The sequence below is a fragment of the Alosa pseudoharengus genome, unplaced genomic scaffold, assembly GCF_046254945.1.
Source record: "Alosa pseudoharengus isolate Yale_2024_CS ecotype anadromous, Long Island Sound unplaced genomic scaffold, YU_APseudo_1.1 YU_APseudo_1.1_scf_9, whole genome shotgun sequence".
Classification (NCBI taxonomy): domain Eukaryota; kingdom Metazoa; phylum Chordata; class Actinopteri; order Clupeiformes; family Clupeidae; genus Alosa; species Alosa pseudoharengus.
In genome coordinates, this window is record NW_027468881.1 from 3,650,017 (window position 1) to 3,663,898 (window position 13,882).

At 40.0% G+C, this 13,882-nt stretch overlaps 1 long non-coding RNA gene across 2 annotated transcripts; it reads right to left on the reverse strand.

Annotated features, from left to right (window-relative positions):
* Positions 1-2,987: 2,987 nt before the first annotated feature.
* Positions 2,988-3,894, reverse strand: LOC143114518 (uncharacterized). Of its 2 annotated transcripts, XR_012984935.1 has the most exons (4): positions 3,853-3,894; positions 3,584-3,688; positions 3,305-3,364; positions 2,988-3,007 (listed from the first exon to the last, which is right to left on the reverse strand). It is a non-coding gene; the product is annotated as an uncharacterized LOC143114518 (long non-coding RNA). The 2 variants fall into 2 exon arrangements; XR_012984934.1 differs by lacking the exon at positions 3,853-3,894 and having other exon boundaries at positions 3,584-3,713.
* Between the last annotated feature and the right edge of the window lie 9,988 nt (positions 3,895-13,882).

The window sequence follows — 13,882 nt, forward strand, 5'->3', positions numbered from 1 at the left end:
TAACGTTATCCAGTGTTTGCACATTTCCCCTATAGCTCTATTTCATTTAAGCTGCAAGGGTATGTCACAATTTCTAGTCGTTTTGTCCTTACTGATAAGGAGTTAGATATGGTCATGTTAACTACAATGAAGGTGGCCAGTAAGCTCTTGGTCTAGGCTAATGTTTGCAATTGTAAATAAAGCGTGATATAGTACTGACAGTGCAAGAAGTTGTAGCCTCAGTTTTTAGCTCAAAGTAAACGTGCATATTATGTGCATGCCATTATTTTCATGTTTGGTTTTCTCTTTACTGCGCAAGACTCTACCTGGCTGCTCTGCATTACAATGAGGATGCTGCACGAGACCAGGCCACCTCTGGGGACCCTCTCTACAGGATGCATTTCCCAAAGTACAGGAAGGGAGAGTGCAGGGTGAAACCCATCAAAACCGAGACAACATTCCGTAAGTTACATATTTTTTTTATTTATCAACAAAAAAAAATATGTTCATTTTGCATGCTATTGCACTATGGTGTCTTTACAATGAACAAAACAATAAATAAATGTACAATGAAATACTTTACAAACTATGTACATAGTTACAGAAGTGTTTGTGAAATATTGCACAGGGTATGTGGAACACTTGATGGGCTTCATCATGGGCGAGGTCTTTGTGGACCAGAAGCATACAGGGAGGAACTCCTGAAAATAAGCATTCCTCCGGACCTGTCCTCAGAGTTTGAGCACCCAGAGAAGGAGGAGGAGGTGATCGCCAACTATGTGTCTCGCTTCAATCCAGGGGAGGCAGTTTGAAGCCCACGTATTGTCCTTGGCTGTCAGGAAACTCCCGACGAACACGCAGGACCACACATGACGGATTGACGACCCTTATTCTGCGTCCAAGGAAACCCCAACACCAACTGACAAAGCTCCTGTAGGCAAGATACCTGTAACGACTAAAAAAAACATTGCATTAGTTAGCAGGTTACATAATCTGTCAGTTCTGGCAAAAATGCAAAGTGCAATTGTCATATTTCAAGGACATATTATGTTTTATTTCTGTTTTCTGTAATAAATATATTTTGTAATGTCTTATGTGTGTATGTTTGATACCTGCTGAATTTGCAGACAATAGCCATACATAAAAAGAAAGACAACAACAATTGGGGCATGTGTTGGTGTGTAAGGCCATTAGTGACCTATGAACATAGACTAACATCTGCTTTTGCTGATAAAAACGGTAGCCTGTCACTTCTCATGAACACTGGGAAAAACTAAGTAGCCTAATAAATAACACGTACTGCTCAATTCCCCGGAGCCGTAAGGCCCCATGGTCAGCTCTGTAGATGTTCAGTGCGTTCTGAAGAGAATAAACATTCAGGCACACCGGGTATAAACATGGATGATCAATTATGCATTGAGGGATCTCCTCCAGCTGCTGCAGACGTCGTGTGATCTATAATGGTAAGGTGAGTGCTATGCTAGCACAGTCGCTAGCATTATTCATAAATGAGTGAGTAATATGGCATACTCGCTAGCTCATTTGTAAATAAGTTAGGAACACGGTGACATATCTACAGGCCTTTCTGTAGCTTAGAAATGTTACCTGTGGAATCTCCTGGCAGCATACTCTGCCTCAGTTGGCATTGCCCCACAATTTCCACACGCACACCTATATAATTAATAATATAAGCTAATCAAGTGCTGTGAATCTAGTGCCGTTTTTAAATGCAAGCAAATGTTAAATATTGTAAAAAGACTGGCTTTATGTCACTAAAAATTACATTACGTTTACTTCGTAACAGGCTGAAAAGGGTCAAGGCTAATAGCCAAGCCTAATATGACACGTAGCACAGATGGAGGATAAATACATTGATTTAAAAAGTTAACAAACCATTCAGCAACTGCTTGCAGCATTCGTAGAGGTGTTTCTGCAGGTGGCTCCTCTTCATCTTGATCTGGGTCAGACTCTGGGTCGAACATGTTGGGCTGGAGTGCGCCTCTGTAATCCTTCATTTTCACCGGAGCGGTGGAGGTTTTCACGTGAAGAAAACGACCAGCCTAAACATCTGACAGGTGGGGTGTGGCCAGCAATAGCTTATTTGCATAAAAGTGATGGAGCCCTAAAACGGCTCATTCTGAAAGGGACTGAAGCTGGCAAGAATTAGGCTACAGAGATCTCTTTATGTGAGATTGATTTTGTGCAGAAAACTTTATGAACATGTTTTGTATGGCCCATAGACCTATTCTAACTTGTTTAAAAAGAGGTATAATATGTCTCCTTTAAAATAATGTTTCCAAAATCGTTTCAAACAGGGTGAACGGCACTTCTGCATTCGCTTCGCGGCCCTCTATCGGCTATAACCACACTATGTACGTTTGCCAGATCGGATAGCGGTTCTGTAGTTCGATGGAATCAGACATAAGAAACTACAAATTTGACTTGCATCTGATATCGCAATACATCGTACTTTCATAAAATCATGCAACATCCCACATAACAATTTTTGGTTCGCTAAAGGTTCCGGGAAGGTTCGCTGCAGGTTCGCGGAAGGTTCTCTCCGAAGGTTCGCTCACGGTAGCGCAGGAAAGTTTTCTGAACGTTCGCCGAACCTTCCCTGAAAGTTCCGCGAACGTTCAGCGAACCGTCAGTGCAGGTTTGCAGTTCCTTCAGCGAACCTTCCCGGAACCTTTAGCGAACCAAATATTGGGCACTACTAGGCTACTACTACTAGTAGTAGTAATAATAATAATAATAGGCCATGATAATAATAATAATACTTAACTTCCAGATGTAACATTGGCGACTTATTCTTGCCACCTTATAAGACAGGCTATGTTCACAACACTAGATTTATAATGGTCAATGAGCAGACAGCATGTAAAACATGAAATGTTTTATTAAGTATTCGCTGGGGAATTGCAGACGAGAATGACGCACAATTTATTCAGGCGACACTTGGTTTCAATCCGAGAGAATCCGGGAGTCCTTATTCTGCCTTTCGATGATGGGTCTTTCAATGCAGCTCCTGCTAACGAGAGAAGACATGACACTAAATCTACGTGTTTTTTTCAAATGCACATCTTTGGGTTACCTGTTTTCCTTGGATCAAAAAGCACACTGGATTACTGGACGAGAGATTTGCAGGTATGTTAATTGTCCAATGCTTTTGAAAACATGTCCCACACCAAAAGGCTACATCGTTATGCAGGCATGTTGTTTTAACAACGTGTGTGTGAAACATAGTGCATTTTCTAAGGCATGGTTTTGGCCTAGTATTTGATTCAATGTTTACAATGTAACGTTACGTGTGCAGTAGCAGTACCTGAGCTGATATGGTCTCTAGAATCCAGTGACACGTCTGGCCTCCACTCCATGTGTTGGTCTGAAAGACACAAAAAAGCCAGTTGTCAAACAATTCGTGATATGCATAGACACAGGTAGTATAACTAACTTTTTCAGAAAATGTAATTTAACAGCGAATGGCAATAGCCCATATTATATTTTGAGCCTGTAAAACCTGCATGATCTGAAACGTACCGTATGATCTGAAACTGACTACATGCTATGGCTAGTAAATGCATAATGCTCAAGATAGTCGTACCGTTTTCTTTACCAAAGCAGGCCTCTGTTGTGTGGTCACAAGTGGGATTAGACATGGGTGACAGCTGACCAAAGTGCTAATTTTCATGTCCTTTCCAATAGCATCCTTGGGAGGACAACGAAAATCAAATGTGAGTATTGAATCACAAGTGCACACTGAAAAGACACACGTTTTTGTATTTGGATAAAAGGACACCATTTTTATAGACTGATATTGATTCATTTTCCTTTGATTTGTTTAAAAGCAGTAATAGTGCGTACACAACTTACATTAGAGGTTGAAAGTGCACATCGCAGGGATCCATGTAAAGGTCTTGAACACTGAAACAAATAAATTATAGTTTTAATTTTCCACACAGGAATTGCCAGATATTTATAAGTACGTTCTCAATTAATTTGACCCATCATGAGTTGTCAATACTTATCAGCATTTCCCTGGAGCTTCATTCATCTTTGCAGAGTTGTTTTCTCCAATTCACCTTACCACCTGTCCACCTATCTGTACCACTGATCTGCAGTTATGGCTCTATAGATATACATATATAGCACTAGGCCACTACTATTAGTAGAACACAGACATTACTTGAATTTGTACACAGATATCACTGGAATTTGTACTAATTATCATACACCTTATCCACTATATCAAGTACATGACATGCGCGAGATCCATAAAACAGATTTTATTTTACATTGCGTTTCCTTTCCTCTTTCCTCTTCCATCTTAAACAAAGAAAAACATTGCAAGATTGTTAGTAATGTTTGATTAAATAAATTATAAGAGGGCTGTTATGGTGCAATCATTATGACTCATTTACCACTTTAATTGCCTGTGTGGCGCCAACTTAAGCGCCTGGCCAATGGCATCTTCTGCCTGGTCCGCCTTTATTTTAAATAATTTCTGGCATGCTCCTAAAACACATAGTAAAGATTTAGAGTTGTCAAACAGATCCATGTTTTAACACCATCGTACATATGGTGTGACACCGAAAACCCAAACAATACCCAACTTTACTTGTAATAAGTAAATAAAGTATTTATTGCAATAAGCAACAGCTTACCAATCATTGCTTCGCAAAGCCGTAGCTTACTGAAAGGGCGCTTGCCCAGCCTTCCCTTGAAACTAAAAGTTGACCAGAGGTCATTGTTGCCCACTCGGCGGAGCATTCGCCTAACGGCAGCATTCAGGTTTGCTCCGCCGAGTGAGCGCAGGTACATAGTCTGAAAGACACAGAGAGATCATTGTTAGCTGCCACTGCCCTGTTATACATCATCAGCTCAGTTGTGGGCACAATGATGAAGATGACTATATTGCGCTATGCGTATATAATCAAAATGCATACCTTTGGAGAAATGTATACCTTTTATACAATATACCTTTTATATTTCCCAGCCCCTATAGCCCTTTGTGTGTGTGTGTGTGTGCGCGCGCATGAAATGAAATTGGTCACCATTCTTTGTTTTTTTGCCCTGTCTTCCATCTCCTTTTCCAGTCTCTCCAGGTCCTCCAGGGTCTCGCAGGGATGGTCTAGGACGTTGTCTGTGTCGTTCCCAGGTGGCATGTTTTGTTTGGTCAAATTTAAAATTTGCTGTTGCTGTTCAATTATAATATCTAATTTCATTAGCACTTTCCTCTGAAAATCTAAAAGATAAGAAAAAGGAATGTATCACAATTTTGTAAAGAAATAAAGAACTGGATATTTTATGTAGATACTATCTTATTAAAGCCACTCCACTTTTTTGGGGAAATTGGCTAGGAGGTATTCCAGACATTTTAATAACTCTAGGGCACACTGCAAATTATCTAAAAAGGAGGCATGTTCCTTTAAGTAAGGACAGCTGACTGACAGTATTTAGACTTACTGTCATTTGCCAACTGTGTTGTAGTGTGCTCTGCTTCAAATTAGAAAAGAAGACATATTTGCATTTGATGTTACAAATGTCGAGACATTAATACATTATATGATGTATTAGTAAAGGATAATGTATATTATGCCGGTCATTATTGGGAAAATAAGTCCCTTCAGGGCAAAGCAAGATGAAAATAATGAACTTTTGGAAATCCCATTCAAATCTATGGAGCATTCTATTTGCATTGTGAAGAGCTGTATAATAAGTAATAATAATAACAACAACAATAATAATAGACTGTTTTGTGACACCAATACAATAGTTAGGACAGGAAGGTGATAAAAGGAACAGTGATAGAACAGTTTGTATATTTAATTGCCTGTTGTAAAACAGAAATATTAGTGATTTTCAATGTTACTGAATTTTGGAATATTTGTTTGTTTGTTTGTATTTACAGGATTATTTCACAACACTGTGCTTACCATTTGAAGGACCCGCCAGTGGAGATAGACCAGTAACTGGAATTTCAAGAAATGAATGATTGTGAAATGCAGTTTTAACACTTAAACACTTAATATTTTTATTTGTAATTTCGATGTGTGTATTTCACTTACCCTGCACAAGTGTATTTGTCAGAGACGCTAGACTCCCTGGAGACCCTGGAGACTCCAGGCTTCCCGGCCCACGTTGTTTTCCCCCGGAAAACATGTCTTCAGATAGCTCGTCTAGTGATCCAAAAGAAAAAGGAGACGACATCAGTGAAGGTATGAGTACAGCAGAACATTTAAGGGTTTTGTTTACGCCTTACCGGGAGTCTCCGAGTCATCACTCTCGTTTGTGTTTCCGTTGTTGTCTATCAAGTAGAATGTTTTTTAATAGTCAATAGAAGTCGTTAATAGCTGAATATAGACCTAGAACCTAGAAACCTAGAATTGTACTTACATTCTGGAGGAGGTGGGAGGGTTTTTTTTGGGGGGAGGGGGATTTCATCTGCAAAGTTAAGAACAATTAGCTTGTTAACACCAACAACAGCAGATCTGATAAAGTGGGTCTTTAAGGGTGATTTTGAGGTGGTTAGGTTGGAGCGGTCACGGTTTGAGAGGGAAGTGGCAGCAATGGAGACTTGTACTTACATTCTGGAGGAGGTGGGAGGGCTCTGGGAGGAGTTGGGACGGGCTCTGTTATTTTATGTTTTTTGGGGGGTGGCATTTCATCTGCAAATTTAAGAAAAATGAGCTTGTTAACACCAACAACAGCAGATCTGATAAGGGTCTTCAAGGGTGATTTTGAAGTGGTTAGGTCAGAGCGGTCATGGTTCTAGAGGGAAGAGGCAGCAATGGAGACTTACCATCAGAGGACTCGGTATGGTACCGAGTTGGCCTTTTGGTCTTTCTTTTTTTTTTTTTACTGATTTCCACCTCACTCTCCAAATTTGAAGTAAAAGTAGCTGTTTTTGCCATCTCGGCCGCCCTGCTGTATGAATCTTAAGGGAAAGAATGGGAGAAATCTTTCATGCAGTTTAGGAATATGCTAAGTACAATGTTTTGCCTCCATATAACCAGGTTTGCAATTCTTCAGCCTTAACACATGTCTGATGTCTGCTATTGGTTATTTTTTAAATATTTTTTACCTGTCCATAGCCATATTTTTTTAAATTGGAATTTCTTCCATTTGTCCTTGTCCGGCAGGACCGCCTTTTTAACTTTTTTGGTGACCTCGTTATTGGTCCAGTATGAAAATGTTCCCTGTAAAGTTGTGAAAGTAGTCATGTATTGCAGAAAACTAGGGCTGTCAAAATAACTGATTAATTTCGATTAATTAATTTGAGAAAAAATAACTGATTAAAAAAAATTAGTGCAGATTAATCGATTCCGTATGACCTTTGACCCCGAGCCGTTCTAGTTAGTAAAAATTGTCACTATGCTGATTATTCAATGATTCATTTGAATTCAAATATTTAAAATACTTTCACAGCAAAAATTATATATGCGATTAATTTAGATTAATTAATCACAGAGTATGTAATTAATTAGAATTTTTTTTTAATCGATTGACAGCCCTACAGAAAACACATAATTCTTATCTAGGCATTAACATTAAAAGTACCGTTTGTTTTTGGACCACCCAGGTGCTGGGAACAGCAGCCATTGCACCGTCCTGAAACTCCACCACAGCATATTTTTTATCTGCCATTTCTACAAAGGAAAGGAAGTTAAGGTAAGCATGGTAAAGTAGTGAATGTTGTATTACTTTGTTGAGCATTCATGTTGTATTACTTTGTTGAGCATTCATGTTGTATTGTTTTGTTTAGCATGCATGTTATATTGCTTTGTTGAGCATGCATGGCCCGTTCAGTTGAAAGCCCACTCACCACGTCAAGGTACAGGCCAATGAGTGGGGTGTTAGTATGACGGGACAAGACGGACAATGGTGTTAATGGGGAAAATATAACGTTTCCTTTATAATGTTAAGTTAAACTGTTGTTAGACAAAAACTTCTGTCTTTTCCACAGATTAGGACTCAATTTGTTGTGATTGGTTGCTGCGGGGTGGAGAGTTACTTAATTCAAATAATTCAATCTGTGGGAAAGACTGACATTTCACAAGGACAAACATAGATGTAGAAGTCATTGGGTCATTTCATTGGGTTCGAAACAGGAAAAACTGCTGCCTTTTAAGATATCTAACTGGGGAGCAAGGCAGCAAGTGCGGTTTAAAAAAAAAAAAAAGTTACTATCTGATTAAATCATTGTTGTAACCAACTAACGTCATACCGTAGTGTTAACCAAAGATTCTAGAGTGCTACACTCATTTTTGAAAGATGCAGTTAATCAAAAGTCATGTCTGGTGAGCAGGCAGCTGTCTTCGGTTTCGAACAGACCCATTGACTACTTCATGCTTAAGTTAGTGTTAGATTGTGTTAGGTTAAACAGAACAATCTGAAAGAACAGTCTTATTTTGATTGTTAGTAGACAAATTATGGGCAGACGTAAACTACACAATTCACAACAATTAGGTTGGGTTAGATTGAACAACGATGTATAGAAACATTAGCTTAGCAGACTCTATGTATGCCAAATGGCCCATCCAACAGCAGTACATAGTATGCGGCACGTCACTGGGGTTATCAAGTGGGCACCCTTATCCACCGATGTTTCGTTAAGTTAGGCCCACGACACCTCATGAAGGCTTAACAGTGAAACCAGCGTCCTGGAGACACTCCCCTCCATGCTGCCACCATATTAACACATTGAAATAGCCAATACCCAAAATACTATTAACTAGCCTAGGCATGGTCTATGTTGGCTAGGTTGGTCCGTCCCGTTGATGCGGACTGAACCATAACCATAAAAACCCTAGCCAACCACCATCGACCTAGGCACAGTCCGTCACTAACACAAAACTGTGCGGCTCTATGTTGTCGGTGGTGGGCACTCCTTGTGAAAGTCCTCTTCGTTGCTGGGGCCGTTTATGATCCACTCAGCAACAGTTTCAGCCATTGTCGTTTGTTGTGCGGCTCTATGTTGTCGGTGGTGGGCTTTTTAAACACTCCTTGTGAAAGTCCTCTTCGTTGCTGGGGCCGTTTATGATCCACTCAGCAACAGTTTCAGCTGTTGTGTGGTTAAGTTGCATGGAGGACTTGCATGAAGACAATCTCATCTCTGTTTTCCACCATTATTGCTCTCTTGGTGCAGTTGGCTTCTGGAACCATCATTACTGAATAGCGCTTTGAGTGCACCTTGAAACACCCAAAAATGCGCGAGTCACAAGGACTCAAAAACAAGGGAAGAGGTGATTCATATACCCGACACCGTAACAATGGACTTCCAGAATCATCTTTGTTGTCTGTTTCTTCGATCACCTCATAGCATTTGCCATCGATAACAAAGCTGTTGTTTGGTCGTGACACTTTACTTTTCTCTGGCAGTATGACGTTCCTTTGGTGTTGCTTCATCTCCATGAGCCTCTTTGCTACCTGTACAAGTGGCTGTTTTCCCGATCTCACAAGACGTTTTAGTCTTTGCATGTAATTCTCAAACACAAATGCACTGCAAGCATCCAGACATCCAAATCTTCTTGCTTCTGCTGCGACATGCACAAGAGAGTGTACATTGTACACCATGAAATGCTTTCCATAAAGGTCCTTGACTTGATTAACAAAATAAGCCATCAGCTCCTCAGCATACTTGTTGTGCTCCTGTTGGTGTGGGCTAAGGAGGAGACTCAGGGCTATGCTGAACTGCATGAAGTGATCATACAGCTCATCCTTTAGTATGCCCTTCAGCACCACTTTGCCTGTGTATACTGCAAATTGGCGTAGCTCTGTGGCTTTCCATCTGTCGATATCCTCCAGCTTCCGAGGTTTTCTGGCAAAGCAACTGGGCATCGATTTCCTCAATGACAACAACCTCTCGCTTACCTGATTTACTTGACCAGCAGACATGCGCGTCCTCTGCGGCCCCTTTATCCATACTTGTAGGAGTTTCTTCATGACTCCTAAGCAGACTTGGTGCATGTAATCAATGGGAAACTGCTCAACCATGTCTACTGGGAGCCTCATCAATGGTGTTGGCGGAATGTCCTCGTTGCGTTGGCGGTCCTCCATCCGGCGGCGGAACTTGTCATCTGTTCTTAGGCTGAGATCATACACTTCTGGGAATGTCATCCTTCCTTCCCATACACCTCTCTGATCACACTTGTCACAGCCATGATAACCTGTGTATTGTTTGATGCGTTTGACAAAAGCTCGAGCAGGTGCATCACAGACAATACAGCGAATTTTCACTCTGATGGCTCCATTGTTGAGACCATCTCTCAGTAGGTCCTGAAGATCATCTACCATTTCCTCCAGGAACTCAAGTGAGTTTGGTTTAGAGGAGCCTAGTGTTAGGACCACAGGAAACACCGTTTGTGGTTGTAGGTCAATACAGCAAAGGACAGGCCACATTGTTGTCTTGCTGCTCTTGAAAAGTGGTAAGCCATCCACATTCAAAGAGATTTCTATTTCTCCTACCACTTCAATAACTTCTCTGGGGTAAAGCTGCAGCTGTTCCGTGAGTGTGTCCTTGAAATCAAAATGTATGTATTGCATGCCCGATTTCGTATTGACTTCAATGTGTCTTGGAGTTTGCATCAGAGTACGGGCAGTTGATGGCAATTCAGGGTGGCCATGTATTTTTAAACCCTTCAGAAGGTCATCCAAGGCAGTGTGGGAGATCTGGTGTTTTGAGGCCCACCCCTGAAGAAAATCCTTAACTGAAGGAGGATCGTCCTCCACTTCAGACTCTTCTGTGGAGGTACTTGCCTCCACTTCTGTCATGTCAGAGGCCAGAGAAGCAACTGCACCCACCTGTTCCTCACTATCCTCTTCTGTCTCTTCTGAGTTGCTTCTCTCCCCTTGTTCTGTAATCTCCAAGTCAGAATCAACATTGTCTTGTTCCTGCTCCATTGCTGCTCCATTGTTTTGTTCCTCCTCTTCAATCTCTTCACTTTGTTGTTGGTTGACAGTCATCAGAGTCCTTTGAGCAAGCTTCCATCGACGAGTATACTGCTGTCTTTGCAACCTGTCCATTCTTGAATGGTCCAAGCAAGCAATGAAGAGCTAATACTAACCTGACACTTTACTTACCTGACACTTGATACTTACCGTGCAAAATTATTCTCCTGTATATAACCCAAAAAAAAACAGCCTTAGATTACTATTTTGTTGTCTTCACAAAAAGAGATAGAGCAACAAAAAAAACATATTGACAAAAAGTGTTGGGACATTTTTAAGTAAACCCATTCAAAGTAATGGTCTTGCCTAAGCTATGTTATTGCTATATCCACTATTTGCTGTACCTTGTTTACCCCTTTTCACAACATTGATGTTACCATAACTAGCCATATTACGGTATCGAGCAAATGATGATAGACAATGACAGATATATAATGATATATATCTGACACTATCAAACACAAAAGGGAACGTCTTGCTTTGGTCCGAAAGTGTAAAGCATTCAACAAAGCAAAAAGTGGCTACTTTGAAAAATCTAAGATAAGATATCACATTAGTTTGTTTTTAGTTCTTTCTACATTTACAAAAATTCTTAGTTGATTTCTCCTTGAATGAATGAGAAAGGCTCAATGAATGCCTATGTCTGTCTGTGCCTGTTACTTCTTCTAAAAAAGCCAAAATCTCAGAAACCCTCAATTTGTTGTTTCCCTCTCAAACGTGATTGGATTGTGCAGGCGCCACTGATTGGGACAGCCTATCAGCAATCACCTTCAGCTTTCCGCCAAAGTCAACTCCATGGTTAGATTTAGATAAGAGACGAAACCATGGACGAAACAATGGATGAAGACGCAACAGGTCCATCCGGGGAATGTGCCAACCTGTGGCCCCAACTTGCCAGACTATTTCAATTTTCTGAACAAGTTAATGATAGTTTTCGCTTCAAGTGTTTCAATTACAAAATAGTATTTTGTATTTGAAATACGTATTTTAAATACATGTATTAGAAATACTGCCCATCCCTGGCAACATGGTAAAAAGATATAAATTACTTGATTTTACTTTCAATTCCTTTTACATTCTCCAAGGTATTAACATTAACATTTTTCATAACTCCAAGTAGGATGTTTCTGTACATAAATGTAAGCACTGTGGCAGTAGTAATGCAATATTTAGAAAATGTACTTTTACTTAAGTAGACATCTGACTGTTGTACTTTTACTTGTACTTGAGTAAAATTTAGCAAAGGGTATCTGTACTTTTACTCAAGTAATGAAGCTGTGTACTCTGTCCGCCTCTGTTCGTAATACATTTTAGGACTTTTACTTTTGATACTAGTACATTTGAATGCAAGTTCTTTTGTACTTCCACTCAAGTAGAAATGTAAAAGGAGGTCTTCTACTTTTACTGGAGTAACATTTAAGCATGGCATGTGTATCTCTACTTTCACTCAAGCACAGAATTTGTGTACTTTGAAGAATTTTGTACACAGAATTTGTCCACCACTGATGAGAACCTAGTTTAAGAACTTGACATTCCCCCCACGAAACAGTCTAAATGGTGTGCATCCGGATGTTGATGTTCATGATTTCCTGTTTATTTGCGTTACCAGAGCCCGTCGTTACATTGTGTGGCGTGCTAGAGAGACACGTTAAAACTGTACTGATTGTGATCACTGCCACTGGAGCTCTCACAGTAGGTATAAATGCACACATATAATCTTGACTTGACTGGTACTTTTATCCCAAAATTCAGTATTGTGTTATAGGACTGTGGATTTCTCGCCTTCACTGTTTTGGGAGAATGAAGCGTGCATAACGTTAACAGCTACTAACTTGGCCTATGTCATCATTAATGTGGCCAATGTCTTTGTAGGTTGTAGACCTGTCGTCAGCTTAACTACATAAAGCCTACACCTTTCGTGGTCGACATTATATGACTTATCTTGTTGAAATTGAGTTTCATGTGTTGGTTAATAGAGGATTGCCCTTGAATATCGATGATAACTTAGCCATAGGTGTGTAGATTTGAACAAAATCTAGTTTGGTTCTTGGTTTGTGTAGAAATTAATATTAAGTGACAATATAGGACGGTTGATTATAGGTGACGTTCCTATGTTTACGTTACGATTGCGGTCTTCGCGTCAAACTATTTCATTAACGTTATGGGGGAAATTGTTGGCTTACATGATTCGGTCATTTAATAAGCGGTGCTACTAGATTGTTTAACTACTTAATATAATAAGGAAATGGATGGTAAATAATGTTAGCTACCGAGCTAACTGTTCAGACATTAGCTAGCTAGCATAGCTCCCATAGGATTAGTGGTAACGTTAACTAGCTCTCTCTGCGCTAATGTAACGTAACGTAACGTAACGTAACGTAACGTAACGTAACTTACCGGTGATGGTGACCGTGGTCTCTAGCGGTGATTTTATATTATCGCTGGGATAAATATTTAAAAATAGCAGATCGACAAAAACTTTTTGTGGAAGCAGACCGTCGTCAGCAGAGAAGTCAACTTCAGTAAGTGGCAGTTTAGTGAAGTAACGTTATTGTCGCGAGCTTCTAGAATTTAGAATGATTTTCTAAATCAGAGTGCGGGAAACGTAGTGTTCGATCTGTTTTGGTGGGTGCCTCGGCGGGCCTGTTGGCCTACTGTGTGATTGTTAAGGTAATCAGAATTTTATTTAGGCCTACTTAGGTACAAAAGGAATTTGATTTTGGTATGTGTTAACTCTATGTACAGTCAACAAATAGACATGCACTAGTATACACTAGGGCTATCAATCGATTAAACAAATAATGTAATTAATGATATACTCTTGTAGATTTTTATTCACGTAATTACTAGGCTGTTGCCTTTTCTATCCAGTAGGTGGCAGTCCAGGATAAGAAATAGAGCAGTTCAAGAAAATATTTAACTAAACAGTAGGAAAACGAGACAAAGAAAAGTA